This window comes from Podarcis gaigeae (assembly GCF_964106915.1).
Source record: "Podarcis gaigeae genome assembly, chromosome: 1".
NCBI classification, from domain to species: domain Eukaryota; kingdom Metazoa; phylum Chordata; class Lepidosauria; order Squamata; family Lacertidae; genus Podarcis; species Podarcis gaigeae.
Window position 1 is genome coordinate 115,194,610 of NC_139678.1, and position 25,487 is coordinate 115,220,096.

Genomic DNA, 25,487 nt, shown 5'->3' on the forward strand with positions numbered 1-25,487 from the left:
CAACAAAAGAAACCCCCTTAAATAAAAGTCACTGGGTTTGAAAAGTGCCCTTGAGAAATCAACAGACCAAGATGAGAAGACAGTGCAGGACGAGAGCAGAAATTCCCTGTGACACGGTGGCTTCTCACGTGGTAGTACCATGTGTCATTATGGTCTGCAGGGCTAAAAAAAACAAGCACCTCACAGTAAATATATTGGAGGCTTCCCTCCTTAGGTAGCATTCATCTTCTCAAGTGAGGAGGTACGTTTGATTAATGTCTAGCAATCTTAAGGGAAAGATGTCGCGTTTGTGTTGCGTGAAATGTGAAATGACAAGGGACTCGTCATGTATCCTGATGGCATCTTTATGTTAACAATTATTGCTATGCTGGGTTTTAGCTCCTTGTTGTGCTGACACCTTTTGAGTGGCCCCTTCTGGGTTTTTTAGCAGTCGGGATGTCAAAGTCAGTCACACATGGATGACAGTCAGTTGCTCATTGAGAATCATATCTGATTGGCAGAGCAACAGGTTCCTTGACATCAACATCTGAAACTCCCATGAATTTCACCATGAACTCACCATGAACGCCTCCCTTGTTCTCTTATAATGGCAGTGGTGACCACCTGAGAGGTGCTGGAACTGAGTTCTGGTGAGCTCTGTCTGGGGGAAAAACACACACCCTGATTTTACATATGTATTACACAATTTGATGGAAGCACGAACTGCATAAAATTTTGTGCAAGACAGCTGCATATCCACACTGTGAGTGGATTTTATTTCTGAGGGGAAAATGCACTGGATAAGGCTCATGGTCCCTTCCAACTCTACAATTCTATGATTCTATGAAAACGCTTCAACCTGACGTAGTTGTGAAACATATGATCAAGCTCAGAATGGACTGAAAAAGTCCCTGGTGGTTGTCCTGGTAAAATGAATGGGAGTTGCAGAAACACAAAAGTGATTTCCAGTGGAATGTCTTAGTCTGGGTGAGAGTAATTAAAAGTCACATCTGCACTGTACGTTTAATGCCAGCTTAACAGTCATGGTTCCCACGCCCCACCCCCAAATAATTCTGAGAACTGTTGAGGGTTCTGAGAGTTGTTTAGAGACCCCCTCTCCCCCTCACAGAGCTCCATTTCCCAAAGTTCCCTGGTAAGATGGATGGGTTGATATACCACTCTGTAAACTGTAGCTCTGTAAGGGGAATAGTGGTCTCTTAATAAGTCTCAGCGCCTTTAACAAACTACATTTCCCAGAATTCTGGGAATATTAAAGAGGTATTGCAGTGCTTTATGTGTATGGTGCACAGGGGCCAAAACTACATAAGACCATGAAAATATTGTGTGAAGTATTGCAAATATATTTGGGAGAAAGCTTTGCAGATATGCTTGGGAGAGAGACTCATTGAACTGAGTGGATTTAGCTTGTTTTGCCATCCGTCTGTCTTGGGAGAGTTTGTCTGATGGGGGTTTAGTCAAAACGTTGGGGAGTTACAGTGCCTGCTGTGGCTGCAGAAACTGATACAGGAGAGACACGTTTTGTTGCAGTTGGGGCAGATGAAGGCGCCCGGTTTTGCTACTGGTGCCCCATAGCGTTTCTTCTCTCTGTGCTCCTCCCAGCGCTCATTCCTCCTGCTGTGAGTGGATTTTATTTCAGAGTAAAAATGCAGAGGATAAGGCTACTAGTCTATTAAAAGCAGGAGGGAAGATCTGTAGGCAGTTCAGGAGCTTCCTCGAGAAAAGAGTGAAATATACTTGAACCAGCACTGTTTTTATGTTAATATCACCCACTTGAGCTTCGCTCTCAAGATTTATGATGTCACTATTAAAGTCCTCCGGGTCATTACAATCTTGCCTTTCATCTAGCCTGTATATAAATAATTGATCATCATAAGGATTGAAACCTGGGGAAACGAAGACAACTTAACAGAGATATTCTTTATGACATCAATTGCAGAGGAAATCATTTGGTTGGAGAAGGATATTTCAAGTGCCGCAATCACGAGAGCTTCCACAATACTTAGTGTTTGCCAATGAAAACGATACTGAGAGCGCTGCTTTATGACAAAAACACTTTATTGTGCAATGAACGCGGGTCACTCAACTGCATATACGGTTTTGGGAGTATTTAAGTTTTTCTTTATGATTAAAGTGTTCTTTATGGTGAAAGTGATAAAGTGACTTATAACTGATTCAACGGATTTAAAGAGCATGTTGGATACTGTAAAATATCAAGGGGACTGGAATCTTATATACACTTTCCTGGGAATAATTACTATTTAACTGAGTGGGAATTGCAGCTGCATAAGCCTACGCCAGGCGTAGGCAAACTCGGCCCTCCAGATGTTTTGGGACTACAACTCCCATCATCCCTAGCTAACAGGACCAGTGGTCAGGGATGATGGGAATTGTAGTCTCAAAAACATCTGAAGGGCCGAGTTTGCCTATGCCTGCTGTAAACCTTGTCTGTCTAAGGGAAAGTGTTGGGTAAGCATACAATTTAATAAACAAATGATACTATTCATTATTAGAAGAGGAAACCCTCTTCTATATTGTTTTGGTAATGAAATATTCTTAACTATACAAAACCCCAGAGGCAGAATATCTTTTAAAAACACAAAGGTAAGCACTGCTTAATATCAGATTTTAAAAGATGCCTCAGTTTCAGAACACCCTAAAACTTCTGTGAGTTGTTCTGCTCACCCTATTAAGATGAACCCAAGAATAAAGCTTTAGCATTGAACATTTAGATCAGGGTTTCCCAAACTTGGGTCTCCAGCTGTTTTTGGACTACAACGTCCATCATCCCTAGCTAGCAGAACCCAGTCGTCAGGGATGATGGGAACTGTAGTCCAAAAAGCAACTGGAGACCCAAGTTTGGGAAAGACTGGTTCAGATGGTTAGTTGCACTGATGAAAACATGCCACCTTCATATTTATTGAGCTACACTTTTCAGTTGCGCTTCTCCATTTATTGTATGCTTAATAAGGGTGACGTGAAACCATGAGAACGGCAGCAAGCTGGAAAATGTAGCAGTCAGGCTTGTTATCAATGTTCTGGGCTGCTATAGGAAACCTTGAAGAATCACTTTAAAGGACCAACTACCATTTGACTGCTCCTCATCCAGGACTGCTGCCTATGAGCCACCTGACTGCAGCAAAGATGGGTCAGAAGAGTCCACTCCATCAGCACAGGTGTGACTAGGAATAGATAAGTAGATTTATTTCACATCTGAAGGCAATGCTACCCAATTTTCACTTTCCACAACAATATGTGAAACAAAGTACAACCATCCACTGAAATTCGCACTTCTATGAATTTTGCAATGCCATTCTCCAACTACTTAATTAATCAATTTTAAAAGCATCGGTGTGTATGTATGAATATGTATATGTATATATGTAATATACTGAAGTAGTTTACAGCAGTAAAAATATCACACTGTACAATAAAACCATAAATAGTTGAAAAAAGTTAAAATTGTGTACAAAAATGCATATAATGGGGTAAATGTGCATAACAATGCAGGCATTAGGGAAATAATGTATAGACTAGGGGAAATTGTGTACAAAAATGCATACATTAGGATAAATTTGCTCTAATATTCTGATTAATTTTTATGAAAACTTTTAAATAAAAATTCAAATTGATACGGGAATGTGGAGAACTGAACTTCAGACTGGAAAAAATGAGAAAGTAAGAGAATCTGAAATTGACAGATTCATTGATCCTTACTTGTGACTAACTGCCATTTGGATCCACTTCTTCCAGAACTGCTTCCCTTAGTAAAGTGTTACTATGAGAAATTAGTGCCTGAATGAGAATTTTGCTATTTGCTTTCCATCTGTCTATTTTCTATTTTCCTTCCCATCCCTAACCTTAGTGCAGAGGTGATACAATGGAGTGGATTGCTCTGATTGGGTTTTGCAGTTAAGATAATGCTCTGCTCAGAAGATAATGTTCTGAGATCTGGGGCAGAGGTAGGGGAAGAACCTTTCGTGGCTATTCCCCTCACCTGAGGCATCACCCCTTCCTAGTCTAGGGCCTTTTCAGTTTAGTTGTTCTCCAGGTGGAATTCCTTGAGACTTGCCTAAAAAGTAGACCTAAGAACTGACCAGAAACAAAGAGAAAGAGCCTGGCCTGCTCTTGTACCTTTAAAAGCAACTTCAGATGATGAAGATCAGTAGGCAAAGCTTTTCACAGCATGGAGAAAAGCTTTTAACACATGCTAATGTTTTCAAGTTGCTATTAAAAGGACTGCTGCATAGCACCCTGTTGAAACCCTGGCCAGCTCACTTTTGGCTTGTAGGAAGAAGGTCAGGTCCATTTTTAAAGACGTCTTCTGCTGCAGAAGAAGTAGATGCAAGATTAGTACTGGTTATCATAGCATTGGAAAGGGAATCAAAGACTCTAACATTTCTCTGATTAAAATAGAGACATCCTATTCTACATCAGGAAGCCTACCCTGTGCCCATACTGTCCCGTTGCCTGTGTTGAAGTAAGATTCAGCTGCCATTCTGGTCAGCTTCTACACCTGGAAGGGACTTACACATAGAAGCCCTAAATGGCTTCTGAAGTAGCACCTCCACCCCCACTGTTCAGCCCGGACACTGAGGTCCAGCTCCGAGAGCCTTCTGGCGGTTACCTCACTGCGAGAAGTGAGCTACAGGGAGCCAGGCAGGGGGCCTTCTCAGTGGTGGCGTCCACCCTGTGGAACGCCCTCCATCAGATGTCAAGGAAATAAACAACTATCTGACTTTTAGAAGACATCTGAAGGCAGCCCTGTTTAGGGAACTTTTAAAGTTTGATGTTTTATAGTGTTTTTAATATTCTGTTGGGAGCTGCCCAGAGTGGCTGGGGAACCCAGCCAGATGGACAGGGTATACAAATAAATTATTATTATTATTATTATTATTATTATTATTATTATTGATGAGACAGCATCTTGTCCTTCTCCTAAGACAGCAAAATGCTTTCAGGTGGCCCTGGGTGCTGTCCTGTTGCCTATTAGTTATTGCTGTTTTAGGATTTAGTTTTTCTCTCCAGGGATGAGTTTTATTTACGATTCATTGTGGAATATGTAGAATTGCAAGCTTTGGCTTCAGAAGCTTAGAATGTGACTGTAAAACTGTCTGTAACTCCCATAAACAAACAAATGAACGAACGAATAAAACTCCTTTGTAAGCAAACAGTCCCTCTTAGGGATTTGGCCCTCCAGGCACTTTAACCTGCTGACTCAAAAAGAAATACTCAGAACTTGGCTTTGTTGTTTCCAGTTTATATTCTGCCTTTCATAACTCTCTTGTGCTTAAAGGACAGCTGTGCAGCTGCTGCTGTTTAGCCACAGTTTTAGTGGCTAGTAATATGTAGTACGTGATATATCCCATCGAGGAATGATTTCCCTACATAATCATCAGGTATTATCTCACTCCAAACAGATATCTCTGCGTGACATTTCTAAAATTCCCCTGAGGACGTCAAGGTCTTCAGCCTGAAAAATACGGAGCGGAAGCAGCATTTTAAAGGTTACCGTAACTTCTATTCCCACAACAGACAAAAGTAATTTTTTTGTGCTTGTTATTTTGGGAAGTGTACAGAGCTGTTGTCCCCTCCCACCCCCTTTCTTTCGCGGCAAAGAAACTCCCGAGAAGGAGGAAGCAACCGTGCATTGCTCTTCATGGCTTTTTGCAGAAAGAGAGTCACAGTTCATGGTCAGTACGGTTGTGCCACCATCCTAACTACGACTGCAAAAGAGGGGCCAGAAATGGGCAGCCTTGGGGGATGTGATTCAGGATGTTTGAAGGAATGGGAGCAAGTTTAGTCACATCCTTCTCCCAGGAGTAAGTCCCACTTCCCTCCCAGTGTAGGGTTCTAAGAAAATAGCTGTTACAACAAAACACATGCACATTATTTCCATCCAGTTCTTTCATCCAATCAGCTCAAGTTGGGGTATCTGGTTCTCTCCACCCACCCTCATTTTTATTATCACAACAACTGTGTGAGGAAGGTCAGGCTGAAAGATGGTGACACTGAATGAGGATCTCAACCTGGCTCTCCTCAGTCCTGTCTCACCCTCTAGGCACTACACCACGCTGGCTCACCAATAAATTCAATGGCAAGCCCCTGGCAAACATCCCTCGCCAACCTTCTCCTTCTCATCCTCCTGCCTCCTGCACCCACAACAAAGGTTTTGAATTCCCTCTTCTGTTTCCTGAGCTTCTGAATGATCCAGGAGAGGGGAAGCAGTAAACGTGGAACCACTGAAGGTTTGCAACCCTTCCTTCTGAGGACTTGAAAAGAACTCTTGGAAATGCCAGTAGCACAGAGATTTTTAATCATATGCAACTGTGGAGACTGCAATAACTTAGAGATGGAGCTATGTGTTTGTTGCCTTCCTAAGCAGTCCTCTAGAGAAGGTGCTGTGGACTCTTTCTGGCAGCATGCTTATATTTTGTGTGTGGCAAGGATATGGAATGGGTCAAGGGATACCATTCTGGTGTTTGTGCCATTTTGCTTGTTGATTGGTGCCAGCAATGAATGACCAATGTGGGGACATTAAGAATAACATCGTGATTTGTGGGTGCCAGCTATGTTCCTAGAGACTATGTGGTAATGGCTGTTGTTGTTGCATCAATGCTTTTTGCACTGTAGTGTTATTTTTGTGTTTATGCTGTTGAGATCCCCAGTTTGATACGCTGATGTAAAATATCCCCACCTCACCCTGCTCCATTGTATTGTAATGACACAATTAAGTGAATCTCATGCCTTGTCCTGATTTTTGGATAGATGAAGAACTGTTTATAGATACAACAGCAGCAAGTCTGGCATAGTGGAGGCTGTTTTAACAAGGCCACAGGATTGCCCTACCACTACAACATAAAATGGATGCCTTGTCACTCACTAATAAGGAAAAACGTAGCAGTGTGCATGCAAAGCTAGTGTCCTGGAAAAACTGGGATGTCTCATTTTTCATCAAGAAAGAATGGCGGCCATTTTGATCGCTGTGATCGCACACAATGGCCACTGTGCTCTCACGTTTTAAAAAATGGGAAGATGGCATCCTGGATTTTGGCTTCAAAGTGTTGGAGGGTATGCAGTGTATAAAACTTTATGTTTAATGATATTCATACCAAAAAAAATCATTTGAATGTGCAGTAATAAATTTCAAGGCATTATCTGTGGGCCTATGTATAAAGTCATCATCAGACCATGCAGTGGGGGTTGGCTGGTGGAATAACTTAAAGTTTGCGTAATCCCTTTTCGTGAGCCAACTAATGCTTGCTAAATCCTCTAGTATGTGAAGTAGGAAACCTCAATCTCTCAGGCCTTGTCAGTCAGCACAATAAAACTTTTCACAGGCCATAAATTAAAAAGCCCTAAATGCAAAGTGGCATAAGAACCGTGAGGCCTTGTCTTTTCCTAGTGCACTAACTAATCTGCTAGAAGGATGGTTGTAATATTTTCATCAAATATTTGGGGTATGGATTTCCATTGAGCCAGGAGATCAGCCATGGTGATGATGTGTAGCATTTGTTTTAATCTATTATCACTTACAGAGGAGAGAGGAAATATGGGGCAGTCCAGATGGTAATCTGGTATGTACACACACAGAAGGGGATTCTTTGTATTTCCTGCCATTGTTAACAAAAGGACAGAGGCTATGCTACTGAGCTTGTGCATTATTATGCATGCTCCTAGCCATATCCAAGTGTTTGCTGTTTAGGCAACTGCAGTTTGCAACATCGTTCAGGTGCCTGCACATTAATCTCACGAGTTATTCTAGCAGAAAACTCATGCTGTTAGTAAATGTTTTGCAATAACGATTACTAGATGCAGTGTAATTTCCTCTGATGAGATTTGAGTGGTGATTCTGCAAATCCCATGTACTTATAAAACTTTAGTCCAATTAAAAATAATATTTATTCATATGTTATCCTGAGGTTTCCATAACACAGTTTTGACTAAGGAGATTTTCACACGATACAATTGCTGGTTGTGAATGACCTCCATGAACTCATGCACTTCTGCCACAGACAGCAAGGGAGCTCCATGTGCGTGGGGAACATGCTATTTAAATGGTGGAAGCAAGGAATCTCACTTGGTATTTTTTAAACTACAAGAAGTCACCAATGTACTCCATTACATATAACAAAAGTAGTGCAAGATACTAACTCTTGTGTATTCTGCATGCTAATGCTAAATATGGTGGCGCATATATACTATAATATATGGTTTTTTAAAAAACCAAAATTCAAATAATGATTAAAAAAGAATGGTATGGAGAAAATAGATAGAGGGCTTATCCACACTTCCCTTTTGCCCTGCTCTTTCCAGGCAGAGGTTCACATTTTAATGCTCCAAGTCCCAAGCTTTCCTTGCAAAAAAACCCCCAAAACCAAACAAACCCAACCCTGCTCTTTAGAGTTGAATCGGAACAAATATCAATTTGTGTTTTCTGCAGATTGATGTTTGCTCCGATGGAGCTTTAAAGAACGGGATTTCACAAAGAAAGATCTGGAGCGAAAAAGGGTGCTCGGACGCAGAGCTTTAAATAGCGGGTCCTGTCTGGAAAGAGCTGAGGAAAGCCCAGAGATAAGTTTTCTCTCATTATACTAGAGCTTGGGGCCAACCCATGAAGCTGAATATTAGAAGATTCAGGGGAGACGAAAGAAAGTCCTCCTTCGCACAGTATGTAGCTAAATTACAGAACTCGCTCCCACAAGATGTAGCGATGGCCACCAGTCTGGATGGCTTTTAAGAAGAATTTACAAAAATTCAGTGGCTGCTGGTCATGATGGTTATGTTCTATCTCAACAGTGTGAGCCAGTATGACTCTGAAAAAAATTTCCTGGGAATCACAACTGAGGAAAGTGCTGCTGCCCTCAGGTTCTGCTTGTCGGCTTCCTGTAGACAGCTGGCTGGCCAATGGGAGAACAGGATGCTGGGCTAGTTGGGTCTTTGGTCTGATCCAGCAGGACACTCCTTAGGTTACAAAAAGCATATTTGAGTAGCACCTGCCCTGTATACCCCCCCACACACACCTTAATTGGCACTCCAGACTAATGAGTGCCAATGGCTAGGTTGAGGAGCTGCCATTTTAATTTCTCACAATGCCCTCCAATGAAGCATTGCTCCGGATCATTCTATGAAATCAAAATGGCGACAGTTCTGCTGCCAGGTACTGTAAGCCTGTGGCTGCGGGGGTCCTTGACATATTATGCAAAGTGGGCGGGTGTGAAGGGAGATAAACGGAGAAAACCTGTAGCTAAGAGAACTTTGTAAACACTTTTTTTGCTCAGCAGAAAACCAAACAAGTGAATTTAGATGTAGATAATGTCAGTTTGCCAGCAATATAATTAGCTTGCTCATTTATAGGAACTTTTTTTAAAAACTGTTTTATGATGTGGTTGCAGGTTATCTTTTTTATGGGACATGCATTACTATAAAAACCTTTCTCAATTTAGGGAGCTTTGCATTGGCAAAGCATGTGAGGCATTTTGTTTCCCAGCTTTGTTAACTTTCCCATCAATTACACTTATAAATGCCTGTCATATTAGAATCCAGAGCCCTGGGCCATTCAGCTGAAAGATTTCAGTATCTCTTGAACATGGTTCTTCCTTTTGATCTGATTGTACATTGAGTTCTTCAAACAGGAGGAACGTTCCCACTTTATAAAGCAATCCGGAGACAGAAAGCTTTTACTAATGTGTCTGTGTAAAACAAGAACACCCTTTCTCACCAGCCAACAGTGTTTCAGTCTCTCTTGTGTGACTCTGTTGAAGAGAGCCATTTTCTTGCTACATCCCATAAAGCAGGTGTAGGGAACCTTTAATTCTCCACATGTTGCTGAACTCCAATTCCCATCATCCCCAGCCATTGGCCCTGCTCGCTGGGGTTGATGGCTGTTGTAGTTCAGCAATATCTAGAGCCACATAAAGCTTTATAGGTCAAAACCAGCACTTTGAATTGAGCCTGGAAACCAGGGTTGGAAAATATCTGGTTTTCAACATTGTAATATTTCACCAGCAAAAAATAATGACATACCAATATTTCACGATGTCTGAAATAAGAGTGGAGCTGCATAGAGCCATTGGCTGGCTTCACGTTTTTTTCCTGCATCATGATCTTTGCTGGTCTTGTGATTCACTGCCTCCTCAGGAGGCAGGGAAGAGCTGAGTCGGCAGTTAACAAGGGCTGCAGGAATCGAAAGAAGCATTGGCTGGATTTTCCCCACATTGTGATTTCTGCGTGGCACATACACACACACACACCATGATCCATGATATATCGCCAGGTTAAAAATTATGAAACCGATATAACTCTATGGACCTCAAACCGGTTTTGGGCGATATACCCATTTATTGCCCAGCCCTACTGAAAACTAGTTGGTAGTCAGTGCAGCTGCACCAAAATTGGTGTTTATATATTCAGACCATCTTGCCCTGCTCAACGACCTGGCGGCTGAATTCTGCATCAGCTGCGATTTCCAAACCCCTGAGAGAGGAAAGGGGACATTCCCTCACCCTTCTGCACTTGAATGAAAGTGGGACAAGTCAACATAAAGAATAATGTCTCTGGGTATTTGTAGATTGACTTTCGCTCACTACTTACTAATAAATCTACCCATCGTGGTTTCTCAAGTGCTGATGGAACTGTAACATTTTGAGGGTAGGTGTCTTCTGAATAAGAACATTGTGGTATGAGGGCATTTTTATGTGTCATGCTCCTGTGATATGTATGAACTTGACATTTGGGTTCTGTGAACATGGCAAACTCACTAGTCCTCTCTGAGTTTGATAGATTCACATTGTTCCCTGACTGATGAAGCCTACCTGGTGTGCTCCTCAGTGCTGCGCTAGCTGCTCAGAAATTGCTCTCTCAGACTCAGAGTGCCTTTCCACCACATTAACACATCACGATTAATCCATATTTTATTATGTTTTGGTGTCAGAGATCACAATTATTTACAGATCGTAATAAAGACAGCCATCAGCTTAATAGGTGCTTTTGAATAACGGACAATCTTAAAATCAAGATCGAGAAAAGCCACACGATGGGAACAGTAAAAACGAAACTGCTGAACCCAGGAAAAAGGTTTATGCCAGCACTGTAGGAATTGATAGCTTCAGTGAGGGCATAAAGATATCCCTGGCATTTTCCCAAAAGCACACACATCCTTGCAATGTGGTATTACAATGCCACTATGCCAAGAGTGTCCATACTATTTATATAATCTAGGCTATGAAAGCAATACTCACCAACTGTTGCTATTGATGTATCCAGTTTTCAAAGAGTCATGCATGGCAATGCTTTAATGAACTCTAAAATTACTCTGGCAATGTGAAAGCACAGTGCTTTCGAAAATGACCTTCTAAGCATGCATTTATTACGTTTCCAGATGTTCTTCTATGCTAGAGAAAAATTTCGACTACAGTCGTACCTTGGAAGCCAAACGCCTTGGCACTTGTACGTTTTGGCTTCCAAACACCGCAAACCCGGAAATGAGTGTTCTGGTTTGCAAATGTTCTTTGGAAGCCAAACGTCCAATGTGGCTTCTGCAGCTTCCCATTAACTGCAGGAGCTTCCTGCAGCCAGTCAGAAGCCATGCATTGGTTTCTGAACATTTTGGAATTATTATTATTAGTAGTAGTCGTAGTAGTAGTAGTAGTAGTATTTCTACCCTGCCCATCTGGCTGGGTTTCCCCTGTCACTCTGGGAGGCTTCCAACAAAAGATTAAAAATACATTAAAACATCAGTCATTAAAAACTTCCCTAAACAGGGCTGCCTTCAGATGTCTTCTAAATGTCATGTAGTTGTTTATTTCCTTGACTTCTGAAGGGAGGGTGTTCCACAGGGCGGGCGCCACTACTGAGAAGGCCCTCTGCCTGGTTCCCTGTAACTTGGCTTCTCGCAGTGAGGGAACCACCAGAAGGCCCTCGGAGCTGGACCTCAGTGTCCGGGCTGAACGATGGAGGTGGAGATGCTGCTTCAGGTATACTGGGCTGAGGCCGTTTAGGGCCTTAAGGGTCAACACCAACACTTTGAATTGTGCTTGGAAACGATTGCAAGTTGAACAGACTTCTGCAACGGATTCCGTTCAGCTTCCAAGGTACGACTGTACTCCTGACCACTAAAAGATATTGCTACTCTTCTGGCCAGCAAATAATGGTGGTGGTGGTTTGCATTAGCTCTGTGAGTACCCCAAGTTATGAAGTGAAGTGAGATAATTCAGAGAAGATTCTCACATTTTCCAGGTACTTCGAGCTGCTGTTATATTAAGTATCAGTCAGATGAGGAAGTAATCTTTCTTTGTTATTTGTTTTTGCTGAAAAATGGAACCAAACAGACTTAATACCCAGAGCTTAAGAAGGGAGGCAATGGAGAGGTGGTGTTTTGATGGGCACGTCTAGATTTTATCATACTGAATGATTACCTCAGTGCACTCCAATCACAGAGATTTGGTAGAGGGGTTAAAAAATGTTTTTTTCCATGAACCTTCCCCTATGCAACTCAAAAGAAAGATATTTATTGCACCCCCACCCTTCAATTTGTAGTTTAAGCAGAATCCTACCCACCAACACAAATCCTTGGAGCAACAGGGTTCTTACATCAGGGTGGCATTCCCCACCCCTGGGAATTTATGCTGTATTGCCACCACTCTCTTTCCCTATGCACGTGAATCTTGCTGAGGGAGAAGAGGCTGTATCGCCAAAAACCCATGTGGGGGGCAGAAGGCCTAGTCTCCAAGAATGACCCTTGGGAGTAAAAAAAGGTAAAGGTAAAGGACCCCTGGATGGTTAAGTCCAATCAAAGGCGACTATGGGGTTGCGGCGCTCATCTCGCTCTCAGGCCGAGGGAGCTGGCGTTTGTCCACTGACAGCTTTCCGGGTCATGTGACCAGCAGGACTAAACTGCTTCTGGTGCAACGGAACCCCGTGATGGAAACCAGAGCACTTGGAAACGCTGTTTACCTTCCTGCCGCAGTGGTACCTATTTATCTACTCGTGCCGGTATGCTTTCAAACTGATAGGTTGGCAGAAGCTGGGACAGAGCAACGGGAGCTCACCCTGTTGCGGGGATTCATACCGCCCACCTTCCGATCGGCAAGCCCAAGAGGCTCAGTGGTTTAGACCACAGCGCCACCCGTGTCCCTACCCTTGGGAGTAACAAGGTCATTGCTGGAGGGTGACATTTCCCCTGCTTCTGTCCTCCTAAGAGATCCATGCACTACTCTCTATGATTCCCGCAGGCACTGGGAAGAAAGCAAGGAACAATGGGAGGAGAAACCTTCATGTGGCTGCAGCCTCCACGCAAAGGGCAGGTCTGGCCGGGAAGACTCTCCTCCATCCCCCTCCATCCCTCCCTCATTTCCCCCCATTTTCTCTTCCTTTGTTTTTTATTTTTGTTCACCCCCCTTTTTAAAATTTCTATTTTAAATACATGTGTGTGCATGGGTGTAGCCAGGATTTTTCTTGGGGGGACAGGCTTTTGTTAGGGAGGGCAGAACCTCAGATTTGTATTGATTTGTATTTACTCTTATTGGTTTGGGGGGGGCAGTTGCCCCTGCCCCCACCCCTTGGCTACACCTGTGTGTCTGCGCTCTTTTTTGCTCTTCAAAATATGGCAACCCTAACAATGATCGACTGTCGTATTTATATATCAATGAGGCACATCTGGTGTGGTTGGAAGTTATTCTCTGGTCCTTATCTCTCCTCTAATAAAATACCATTAAGTATCAGTGTATTGGGGTGGTAGACCTGGATCCTTTTCCGAACTAAAAAAAAAAAGTAGAAATTAGTTCACATCTGGGAACAATTTGACTCCTTACTTAGCTTTAATCAGGAAGGATTAATGATCGCAGTCTGGAATTTAGTTGGGTTCATTTAATGGAAAAGTTGGTGGTTAGGCTTCTAAAATCAAAGATGTCCTTAGAAGTATTCAGATTAAAGGTGGTGGCAGCAGGAGAGGGAGAAGAGATAGATACCATAAGCTTCATCTAACAGAAACGTCACTATAGTTCAATCATCTATAGATATATATAATATGCTAACTGACCTGGTGATCTGAAATGTGTTGCAGCTGGTACATGCGACTCTTCCCATTGTGGCTGCACAAGATTTGGCAAGCTGCACCTTGCTTCCCCTTACTATGGGATGGGGGGGATGCTGTCTGGAGTAGCACACAGTGACCGCAATCCAATGGGTGCTAGCCTGGGCCTCCCTCTTTAGTCACAGCAGGGCCTGATGCTGACATGAGCGAAGGCAGGCGCTATATAACCCAAGGGGCAACAAACAATTTAGGAGAAGAGAACCCTGTCCAATACAAGGTGGACAGAGTCCCCTCACTCTGAGACACTGGTGAGGAGCCTTGAAAGCAAAGGTCGGCTAGCGGGAGCCTGTAGATCCTCCACACCCAGCATGAAGGCATGTCCCCAGGCCCCACTTTCCTAACCATAGCTGTTAACCGTCCCTTATTTGGCAGGAAACTCCCTTATCCCAGCGCCGTGTCCCGCTGCTGTCCCTTATTGATGATGTCCCTTAAATTCCCTGGGTTTCATGCTCACCCGGCTCAGGAGGGAAGCAGCAGCTCAGGGTCCTCCGCCGCGAGGGAGAGCATGCGCTGGCGCCGTCGTCCTGGCACGAGGAGTTCCATCGGCCCTTCCCCACCTGAGAGAGAGGGGGGAGGGAGAGAGACTCTCGCCCACACCGCCCATGAGCCCAGAGGCGGTGGTGGCAGCCGAGGAGGCGGCCTGAGGGAGGAGGAAGAGGAGGGGATGGGGAGGGACGCAGAAGGGCGGCGCTTCAGCAGCCGTGGCGGCAGCGCAACCACCTTATGCCGGATTGACAGTATCTGTCAATCCTACCAATGTATGTAACTCTTTACAATAGCAAAATCCCTTATTTTGGCTGCTGATCCCTTATTTTCGAGGCTGCTGGTCCCTTATTTTCAAATCTGTAAGTTGACAGCTATGTTCCTAACTGCTGGGCTGCTTCTCCCGCTGGTTGTTTCCTTCTGACTATCAGAGGAAAACAGCCCAGCAGTGGAGACAGCTCCTGCTAAATCAGTTCCTCGTGGAGAAGACCCTCTGTCTCCATGTTCAGCTCTCCCAGATGTGTACGTTTTTCAGCATGCAGAATAGAAAGGGGGAGGATTGAGCTCCCCTTTAAGTTTTGTGCACACACACCAATTTTTGAAATGCAGCCCTCCAAACACCTCCTAAGGGAAAGTGGTCTTCTACGGGGTGAGGGTTCCCTCCCTCTGCTTCAGGAACTGCTAGAGATTCTTGACTTTCCTCCTGCAGTCCCCCTTTGGGGCTTTCTAAAGGGTTCTCCCCTGGTGATGCTTGAGGGTGGGGTGCAGCATCTGGACAGAGGAGACGAAAGGCACCTGTCTCCTGGTGGCCTCTCCCAGCACAGAAACCATCTCCAGATGGCACTGGGTTACCATTTCTCAAAAGGAAAGCCATGCTTGTCTTCCTCTTGTTTTCCTAGCTAGGCTGCCTATACTGACAAAGAGACATTAGAAGGGAAGTCCACCCCTTCCTCTTCCTGAAGTCTCCCACAACCTCCGTTCATCTTCCAAGCCAAACAGAGTCCAGTGGCCAACTCTGACTCCGCACTAAGAGCTGCAAGGCATTCCTCTGAAAGGAATCAGTGGGTCCTATAAGGGTCCTATAGCGGCCTTGATCTGGGTAGTATCAAAGTCCCGATGTCAGGTGTTTGTCACCATGCCACGTTGTATAATCTAAGGCACACTGGAAGTATCTTGAAAGGAGACATTTGTACATTTCCCCCACCAAGCAGGGGCGTGAAGCACACCCCAAAATGATTAAACTGCGCTCATACTATCTAAGAAGCTGGTGTTTTGTATAGAACTAGCCTGCTTCCGACAACCTGTTTGTTCGGTATTCATACTGATTTGTTTACCCATGGTTTGTGGGGCAGTTAAATGATGCTACATCAAGCGTCTGCTATCCCAAGCTTTCCAGCTCATTTCCCCATCACTTTCCTTACAGCAAAATTGTCCAATTTTGCAGGGGTGGGGTGGAAGCATGTTTCTTGTGCAAGGGTGCTAGATCCACTTTAATTTACACAATCTGAATTTGCCAATATGTACTGAATGCCACCCTGAAAACAGTGGCAGTCGAGAAGCACCCAGTGTCAAGAAGAAGAAGAAGAAGAAGAAGAAGGAGAAGGAGGAGGAGGAGAATAATTTGATATCCCGTTTTATCACTACCCTAAGGAGTCTCAAAGCGGCTAACATTCTCCTTTCCGTTCCTCCCGCACAACAAACACTCTGTGAGGTGAGTGGGGCTGAGAGGCTTCTAAGAAGTGTGACTAGCCCAAGGTCACCCAGCAGCTGCATGCATGTGCAAGTCAAGAAGGCTCCCTGATTACTACGAATGTCTGAAAAGAATCAGGGCCTTTGTAGAGCTAATGGTTAAAATGCAGGATGCACTGCAGGGCAGTCTGCCAGGCCAAGCAAGCCAAGCCATACATGGGAGAGAATGTTGTTGGGCTGTGGGAGTTCCACTGCTCCTTTGCACATTTGGATTCACCTTTGGGGAATTTCCAGAAGCAGCTGAGGAACGCAGACCGACTCTGTGTTCTTTGCCAGTAGCGATAAAAGTCAGATGCAAATCCTATGGGAAAATGGATGTTTTGCGAGCCAAATATTAAATGAACAGTGAAGCAAACAAACAAAAAAGGGGATTTTTAAAGATCTCGTGTATTAGAATTCTAAACATTATTCGGTCAGCCTGTTTCAGCAGTTCTGCACTTCCCACCCACCCATATCAACACAAGAAAGCATAGACAGCTGCTACAGATATCTGGGTGGTATTGCACTCTTGCCTCTAGCTCATCCAGCTCTCCATTCACAAAGAGGTTTGCGTTCCATGTTTATTTTTCACACACACACACACACACACACATATATATATATATATTCTTACTGCTTGATACGTATCAAGAATATAACATCTAGTGTAACAGACAGAACAGAGCAATATACAAATATTATTTAAGATTCATCAGAGAATATGTATTTTTAATCACATTTTTCAACCTCTGCCTTAATAATCAAAATGGATATGGCTATTTGCATTTTTCCACTATAATCATAAATGATTTCATACTTATTTTAATTTCTATCCTGTCCCATACTGGTGACTATGTTCTAACTCTTTGTGGCACATATTTATATCTACATCTAGGTACCTGCCCACATTTATTTACACATCTCCACATATACACACATATTTGAATATGCAACTGCCTTCTACTTTTATATATTGCTTTCCCTCCAGGAAGTTCACAGCAGTACACTTAGTGTTCATTTACTGACACAACAGCCCTTTGAGGTATATTTGGCTAAAAGGTTATGTCCTGCTCAAAACCAGCCAGCTTCCTAGCTGAGTTGAGATTTGAACCCATCTTCTAGCCATGAAAGATACTCTAAGAAACCTTCTCATCTGTCAAGCTCCTTTCTAAAAAAAACAACAACAAAAAACCATTGAGCTCATTTGATTTATTGAAACCTGCTAGTATTGTTTGATTTTACATTGTGCCAAGCAGGAGCTGGTCACTGTACAAATATCTTTCTCACATCTAGCCAGCCCACACTCCTTCAAGGGATGTGGAACAGTGGAAACGTTTCCGAAACGTATGTTTCCGAGCACAATTCAAAGCGTTGGTGCTGACCTTTAAAGCCCTAAACAGCCTCGGTCCAGTATATCTGAAGGAGCGTCTCCACCCCCATCGTTCTACCCGGACACTGAGGTCCAGCTCTGAGGGCCTTCTGGCAGTTCCCTCACTACGAGAAGTGAGCTACAGGGAACTAGGCAGAGGGCCTTCTCGGTAGTGGCACCCGCCCTGTGGAACGCCCTCTCACCAGATGTCAAAGAGAACAACTACCAGACTTTTAGAAAACATCTGAAGGCAGCCCTGTTTAGGGAAGCTTTTAATGTTTGATGTATTACAGTATTTTAATATTTTTTTGGAAGCCGCCCAGAGTGGCTGGGGAAGCCCAGCCAGATGGGCGGGGTATAAATAATAAATTATTATTATTATTCATTACTAAGAAAATGCTAAGTAACCCTGGAATGGATCTACCTTTTATCTGATGTTCTGGGGTACAAAGAGCTGCTCTAAGATAGTTCTGACCAGTGAGGCAAAGCCAGAGAAGCGTTGACTACAAGGAAAGGAACTCTTTATTTCCGACAGGTCTTCTTCAATTGGAGGTGTCCCAGTTTTCACAACCTCCAAGGCCACGTGCATCTTGGATGGCTTCCCTTCATTTAAACCCCTCTGTAAATTAACGACTAATCAGAAATACCCATTTTGAAGTTCTCTTGTAAATCCAAGGTCGGATTTCTCTCCAAGGTTTTAATGAACAGCACCAGAAAAGGTGAGGGAGAACAGTTCATCATTTCTTTTCCAAAGCCCAAGCTAATCACACTGAAGAGCAAAACCTTTTTAATGGCTGCGACCAGAGACTCATTAAATGCGAGGACTATATGATGAACAAACTGCGAGCTGTGTGTGGTTCTTGGCTGCAGTCCACACTCCATTGAAAAGGAACATATATATTCCTTACTCTCCTAACAATCAGCTTTAACATTTGGGTCTTTGGCTCATCTACTTTCTTGAATGGCAAACTCTTTGTTTCCTTAACTTCTGAATTTTAGAAAAGGGAGTAAAAACTTTCTCCAGAGGACCGAGCATCCTTTTGTCTGAAGCAGAATTTTAATAAATACGTACAATGTATAATTGATGCTTCCATGAGAGTCTTCAAGGAATTTAAAACAGTCTTGGATTTAATAGCAACCAACAGAATTGAGACAGAGTGAAACTATTGCAGCTGAGCACAGAGAAAAGGAGGTTTTAAATTGATGCTGTGTATTATTCATTTTGACAACTGCAAACTCGCAGGAAAGATAGCAGAGAGTCAGGAAGCATCAGCTACACAGGGTAATCCTAATTTATTACTAATACAAAAACTGATCTGAAGTTAAGCACATATTGCCCAGCCAAAAAGGAAAGGGAGGGGGAGAGAAAGAACACAGCAGAGCAGTCTCCATGTAGCAGCGTTGCAGGGACACTGCTAAATGCTTTGGGTGCAGCATAAATTTGCATTAAATTTGCATGGGCTGATTTATATATATATATAGCCTCTGTGAAATGAACATGGTGATTGGCTGGAGTTTTACTAGTGCTGTACTTGTAGTGCCCTCACTGCAGTGCCCTAAACAATGGGTAAAAAATTAAGTTTAAAAGGGGGAAAGAGATCTGGAGCCCATCGTAAAGCAATTTGGGCTTCCTGGGCCACCTACCATACTTGAAGGAATGCCTCTCCCTGTGTTAAGATCTTTCAAGAGACCCTTTCCAACATAGCACCTCTACCAGGAATAGTGCATTTTACAGTGATGCATGAAAGAACCTTCTCTGTGATGGCTCCTCACTTACGAAATGCCCTCCCCTCTGAAATATGATTGGCACATACCTTACTTTCCGTTTGGGAACCAGCTTAAAATGGGATGTTGATAACTGGTTGATGCCCAGGATGGAACCAGCATAGCATGAAGAAGTGTTTCAATATGAGTGGTATTTTTAATGCTGTATATTTTCTGCTCTGTTTAGCTGTGGTTTTTATCTTACATTTGATATTGTAGCTTGCCCTGGGCCTGGGAACGACAAAATGCGGGTTAGAAATTTCACAAACAACTTTTTAAAAATTCAGTTAACTTACTAGAGAAATGCATTTGCTTTGGGGGTAGGAGTTGTGTGCCATACCCAAATTTCATCAGCCAGCCTCTCCTAATGGCCTGTCAATATGAGATTCCACAATCTCTTAGTTTTTCCAGAGGCAGTCCAAACAAAGTTCTAAAAGGGCATGAAGTATGGGTCCTATAATGAGTGTATTTAAATATGTGTTTGTTCATGTAGCCCTAGAACTTGGTACCACAGGAGGTTTTTTTAAATTAAACTTTATTAAATCTCAAGGACATACAGTAATTACCAAATAACTGTGTGTGTGTGTGTGTGTGTGTGTGTGTGTGTGTGTGTCACATGGAGAAGCTATTATATTTGTCAATGTTTGTGTTGCTTTGGACTATACTCCCATCATGGCTAAACTAGCTGGGGCTGATGGGAATTGTATTCCAAAATGCACCAAATTGGCAAAGGTTGATCCAGCTCTGCTATCTACAGTGGTGCCTCGGGTTAAGTACGGTACTTAATTCGTTCCAGAGGTCTGCACTTAACCTGAAACTGTTCTTAACCTGAAGCACCACTTTAGCTAATGGGGCCTCCTGCTGCTGCCGTGCCGCTGGAGCACGATATCTGTTCACATCCTGAATCAAAGTTCTTAACCTGAAGCACTATTTCTGGGTTAGTGGAGTGTGTAACCTGAAGCTTATGTAACCTGAGGTGTATGTAACCTGAGGTACCACTGTACTTACACTGACAGGGCCTCTCCAAAGTCTCCGGGTGAGATTTTTTCAGAGAGAACATTTAACTTCACGACAAACAGAAATTCAAGAGTTGATAGGGATAGATGAATTGGTCGATTTCAGTTTCCTGTCAGGTTCCCTCATGGGGAAAAAATCCTCAAGAAAATACATTAGCATTTTGGTGCAAATTTCTCCCAAGAGACACATCTTTCGATACAGTTTTACCTCATAAACATGTTTTTACAAAGCAATTTTGCATACCACTGCACATTTTTGTATGTTACATTCGCATATATGTGCATGTTTGTGCAAACTTTAGTATACACGTTTTTGCAAAACACAACACCGCTGGAAAACATGACCACAAAAATTCAGAGAAACGCCAATTTCAAAGGATAGTTGTGTTCCAGTCTGCTTATTGCACCAGCAAATCCACGTGAAGAGATGATGCCCTTCCTACCTTTTACACGACGGTTAGAAAGCTGGAAACAAAAGAGACCACCCTCTACCCTACAGTGTTTAAGGGAAAAGTGCAGTCAGGGTGGGCCAAGATGGAGGTGCGAAACATCAAAGTCGCTGTCCCCCCCCCTCCCCAAGCCATTTTGGAGGTAGAATCGTTCCCTCACTGTAAAAACATCCCTTGGAATATTGCCTCTAGTTGAGAACTTTAATGATCAGAACAGAATGTAGGTGTGTATGTGTGGATTTCTTATGTGCCTCATCCTTTAACTTCAAAGGGCACAGGGAAACACAGCCAAAGCATCTGCAAACATTAGCAGCCAGCTTTTAGCAGGCACCAGATTACATCCATATAAGCATGTGCCTTTAATTTTATCTGGGGGAAATGTTCTGGCAAAGGGCTGTATTAAGTAAAGACAGTCAGCAGCTGGCCTGAATTGTGTTCTACTCCGTCTCCTTGACCTTGCAATTCACTGAGATACCACTAAGGGGAGCCCTCTTTGCAGTAAACTTGGAAGCCGTTGACTGCGTTGATCAAAAGCTTGGCCATAAAAATAATGTGACATTTTGATTTCCCCCAAATTGTGTTTAATCAGAAGGCAACCAGAGATAAGCAGTTTAAAATGAAATCTGAATCACAATTCCGAGTTTCCACTTTTTAATACCTTTTGATTAGGCGGAAGGAGAAATGTAAATGGGTCTGAATATCAAAAGCTTGGACAGGCTTAAATAAAAACTAAAAAAATAAATTGGATTAAAGCTGGAGGTTTGAAAGTAAAATACTGTGTTACAGGGGGAAACTGCCAAACGAATCATCCTGTTAACTTAACCTCTTTTTATTTCACATTTTGAAAAAGGTAAAACCACAGTTCTTGTAAGATAGGCACATAGGAAGAATTTCACCCATAACAAAATCTGTTGCTTTTCATTTAGCGCAAGACACGTGAGTTTGTGAACTTGCAAACAGAACATTTGTGTAATTGATAGCTGGGTAAATAACAATGCAAGCCTCATTAACGGTTATTCCTTTTTTTGGATCTCTTGTTAGTGTAAACTTGGAAATATGAATTTATAAATGTTGAAAATACTTTGGTAATTAATAGCCCTGGGTAAATAAAAAAGATAAGCCTCATTACAAATAGGATTAATTCAGGGTATAAGTTATTATAGTCTGGGGCCCATAATTAACCCCTTTCTTGCACTGTAGATACTTGATTTATTGCTGAAGTTGTTCTCTCTGCGGCTCTAGAATGGTACACTGGACACATTCCAAACTATGAAAGTTTAACACAGTGGAATAGGCATTATATAAATTTTAGTGACCTGAATGTACACAAGGGATGGTGCTTGGGGAGTATAGAGCAGAAGCAATATACAGCAAAGCACATATTGCAGTAAATAATACACTTATGAGCTCAGGCTGTATTCCTGGGCACACAGCTAGGCAACTTAAATCTCACTGAAGTAGATGGGATTTTTGCAGCCTCACGGTTTCAATATGTGAGTTCTCACAATGGCTACAGCTCCCCAGGGTATCAAGAAAAATCTCTCCCTCAAGAGCAAGGAGGAAGCTCAAGAACGGAGGGGCTAGGTGAGCTCCTAGGAACCCAACCTAGGAGAATTCACATGAAAATGTGACTTGGCCACACTGCATTGTCCCTGAAAATGCTTGCCACATGACAATAAAGGCAGGCCACAGCCTTGGGGCAACACTGCAACCATGATGCTCCATTCTTGTTCAGATCCATGTGGATCATGAGAGTCCTCACACAAAGACCAGGGAAGAAATGGTTCCCCAGTACAATGCTCCACATTTGTTGTTGTTTAGTCGTTTAGTTGTGTCCGACTTCTCGTGACCCCATGGACCAGAGCACGCCAGGCACTCCTGTCTTCCACTGCCTCCCGCCGTTTGGTCAGACTCACGTTGGTAGCTTCGAGAACGCTGTCCAACCATCTCGTCCTCTGTTGTCCCCTTCTCCTTGTGCCCTCCATCTTTCCCAACATCAGGGTCTTTTCCAGGGAGTCTTCTCTTCTCATGAAGTGGCCAAAGTATTGGAGCCTCAGCTTCAGGATCTGTCCTTCCAGTGAGCACGCAGGGCTGATTTCCTTAAGAATGGATAGGTTTGATCTTCTTGCAGTCCATGGGACTCTCAAGAGTCTCCTCCAGCGCCATAATTCAAAAGCATCAATTCTTCGGCGATCAGCCTTCTTTATGGTCCAGCTCTCATAGCAGAATAAAATTAAATCAGGGGCGAGAACCCTTCAGCTTCCAGCATCCCTAACTACTGACCATGCTAATGGGAATTGGAGTCCAACAATAGATGGAGGGCCACTGGTTTTCTGACCCTGATTTAGCAGGTCTTGAAGGAGTCCTTAGACTTGTGTGCTCCCCCCTCCCTTCTACTCTTCTTCCATAAGCTTTTTGTTTCCAGTTTGCTTAACCACAGTCCAATGCTTAGTTCCAACAGACATACTGTGGTTATCATCAATGATGGCTTGTTCGAAGTCAGCCATCTTGATCCCATGGTTTTGTGTGACATACAAATGTGGCTACTTAATACTTAACCTGTCCACAGCTTTACACAGGATCACTGCCAGTTTCATATACAGTGGTACCTCGGTTTACGAACTTAATCCGTTCCGTAAGTCTGTTCTTAAACCAAAACCATTCTTAAGGCGCGCTTTCCCTAATGAGGCCTCCCGCCGCCGGTGCCCTTGCACTGTTTGGATTCTGTTCTTAGACCGAAGTAAAGTTTGCAAACCGGGACACTACTCCCAGTTTTGCGGAGTTCATAAACCGAATTGTTCGTAAACAGGACTGTTCTTAAACTGAGGTACCACTGTACTCGCAGGAGGGCCACAAGCTCCCCCCCCCCCCCGGCTGAAATTGGTCCTGGCTCAATATTTCAGTACAAAAAGATGTCTTACACCTGACTGTAGACCAGGGTGGTCCAACATGCAGCCGGAGGGCTGCATGTAGCTCTCGAGGCCTTTTTCGGTGGTCCTCAGCCTGCCCCCAGCCCTCACACTCAGTGTCAAAGCGTGGGTTGCCAGTGCTCGGGGGCCACACAGAGGGTGGGGTGGGAGGGAGGGAAGCAGACCGAGTACGCATGCGTATTCAACTGCATAACGGCATCCACATCACCCAGCCAGAAGACTGCAGCCACAGAGATAAGAAGAGTTGTTCCAAATGGACAAGCCATTTTCAACAGAGTCCAGCAATGGAATCACACAGCTGTATTGAGGCAACACTGGGTGTTGAAATTTGGAGCTCCTAACAATTTTGCGCCCAGGGCAACTGCCCCTGTGGTCACCCCACCGCCGCCCCAGTGCTACACTACTACTCATGCTGCCTTCCCAAAGCTACGAAAGTGAGGTGCTGGGCTTTGGGAAAGAGGCAAAGGGGGTCTGACAGGGCCCAAAGCCTAGTTAGCATTTTCCTAGAGGGAGATGCTCTGCATGCTGCCATCCAGAGTGTTCTTATGTCACCAGGGATGTTGGGATCTGTAACCCCTGTTCATTAGAGAAGACAACACTGCACATCTTGCCTAGGACAGGATCCAAATACCGACCCTGTCATGCCTCCAAGAGCCCCTGAACTCCCTGAGCTCCTCTCCCTTTCCAGTTTACATAGCTGAGGCACACATTTCCTTCCAAGTTCCGCATAACTCCGTAATGGCAGCATTCAAGGCACCAGCAGTCCTAGAAGAGGCACATTTTCCCATAGTACATGAGCGCTTGGTGTAAACACAGACGCCTTGAAAATTTGGGGGGCATGGGATGATCGAATCAGAGATGTATTGCAGAGGTAAAGGCATGCATATTCTGAACACAGGTGCCAGAGTCATCATTAGCATAGCATAGTTATTCAAGAACCGCCTGCAGCCCTCACTCCTGTTCCTATTCTCAGAGAGCAACATTCAAACCAAAATGCCCTTACAAAACATTCCAGGATCTCTCTTCTAACTTAATCCCAAAGGAACATCTCCATTTGTTTAAACAGTTTCACTTGAGAATATATGCTAGCAAAGAGATTCATGATGTTAATAACATCTACATGTGAACATCCCAGTTGATACCTGGAACTCGTGAGTCTACAGCTATTTGTTTGAGCATTCTTCCTTTTGTGTTGTAATGAAGAAAGCAGCCTTGCTTAAGCGTTTGAAGCCACCGTCCTATAGACTAACGGTATACTCAGTTCTAGTTGCAGGGAGGTAGCCGTGTTGGTCTGCCATAGCCGAAACAAAATATTTTTAAAAATCCTTCCAGTAACACCTTAGAGACCAACTAAGTTTGTTATTGGTATGAGCTTTCGTGTGCACGCTCATACCAATAACAAACTTAGTTGGTCTCTAAGGTGCTACTGGAAGATATACTCAGTGACCAAGGGTGGGTCCTTATGTAGCCACGCAAAAGAGGGTGATATTAGCAGACACGGGTGGCGCTGTGGGTTAAACCGCAGAGCCTAGGACTTGCCGATCAGAAGGTCGGCGGTTCGAATCCCCGCAACAGGGTGAGCTCCCATTGCTCGGTCCCTGCTCCTGCCAACCTAGCAGTTAGAAAGTACGTCAAAGTGCAAGTAGATAAATAGGTACC

The 25,487-nt window shown here is 43.6% G+C and overlaps 1 long non-coding RNA gene across 1 annotated transcript in view; it reads left to right on the top strand.

Annotated features, from left to right (window-relative positions):
- Nucleotides 1–5,456: 5,456 nt before the first annotated feature.
- The window catches only part of LOC310833796, a 36,320-nt gene continuing 16,289 nt past the window's right edge, over nucleotides 5,457–25,487 (top strand). Inside the window, exon 1 of the long non-coding RNA XR_014558935.1 lies at nucleotides 5,457–5,504. This is a non-coding gene — a long non-coding RNA (uncharacterized lncRNA). The remainder of the gene's footprint in view (nucleotides 5,505–25,487) is intronic.